Source organism: Crocodylus porosus, unplaced genomic scaffold (assembly GCF_001723895.1).
Source record: "Crocodylus porosus isolate Cpor-Errol unplaced genomic scaffold, CroPor_comp1, whole genome shotgun sequence".
In the NCBI taxonomy this organism is placed as follows: Eukaryota; Metazoa; Chordata; order Crocodylia; family Crocodylidae; genus Crocodylus; species Crocodylus porosus.
The window spans coordinates 35,847,092-35,848,466 of record NW_017728947.1 but is presented as its reverse complement, the minus strand read 5'-3'; positions in this window follow the sequence as shown (position 1 = coordinate 35,848,466).

Genomic DNA, 1,375 nt, shown 5'->3' with positions numbered 1-1,375 from the left:
CCACAGCTCCCCCTGAAGGGCCCACAGCTCATACCCACAGGGCCACAGCTCCCCCTGAAGGGCCCACAGCTCATACCCACAGGGCCACAACTCCCCCCAGAAGAGTCCATAGTTCCCCCTATGCAGGACCCTCAGCCTCCCCTGCAGGACCCACAGCTCCCCTCTAGAGCCACACCTCCCCCATAGGGGGACTGCAGCCTCTGCCACTTGTCATGGGTGAAGCTCAGCTCAGCTTGGAATGTCATGGAGCTGTGCACCTTTCTGCAGCTCCAGGCCACTTGAGCTGTCACCCGAGGGCTGGTGCTGTTCTCAGGTAATGCATTTCATGACAGGCTGGGTCCTGCCTCCACAGGCCCCATGAACTGTTTGGATGGGCCAGTTCTGTGAAGGCAGGATCCGGCCTGCCACGCAGTCCCTGTGAGTGGTGCCAGCCCCTGGGTGACAGTCCAAGTGGCCTGGAGGTGCAGAAAGACACACGGCCCCATGCCACATTGCATTGTCCCAAGCCAGGCCACACCTGCAACAAGGTGGTTGGAGCCATGCTGCACCATGGAGGGGCTCCAACAGCAGCGGGCCCTGAGCACCTGATGGATGCTGCTACTACAGGGGGAGGCTGTGCACCCTGTGGGGGACCCATGCCCACCAGCCAACCCCCCTACCCCCATACAACCCCCCTCAGAATCTCTCCACACATGCTGAGCTGCCCCCCCCGCCCAATCTCTTTCCCTAGTCCCTACTTACCCATGACAGCTTCCAGGTCCCAGTCACTCCAGATGCTTGCCCTGCTCCTGCTTACCCCAGCATGCTAAGGGTTCATGTCCCATATGCTGGGGCAACAGTAGCACATAGAGTTGTTCTGGCCAGAAACCAAAGTGTTTCTCCAGAGGATCAGCTTCTGGGTTACTTCAGGGTAGAGTCCAGAACCATGCGTTGCCCATTTTTTCCCCCCTGTTTTTTTTTTTCCTCATTTGTTTGTTTTTTATTTTTTTGGCGGGGGGTTGGGATTATACCTGGATTTCCAGGTATCAAATTTTGAGCCCACACTGCAAATATGCTGTGCAGGGAACATTTTTTCATTCACAGTGTGCCTCTTGCAGCATCTCAAACTGGTTTGGGACACTGTAGGCATGTGCGTGCTCTTCTGGATGTGCCTACTGAGTGCGTCATGGGCCCCATCCTGTTGTACCTACAGTTCAGTAGGCACTGCCAGAACTCTGCCTCACATTCATCGAATTCTGACTGCCTCTTACCCCAAAACATAGTTTTGAAATTCTTAATTGTTCTGAAGAACCAGAAATCTGAATTATGGAAGAGTAGGACTGTTTAAGGGCTTCCCAGTTTATGCATGCTCCTTGGGTCTTGGTGCTATCGGCAA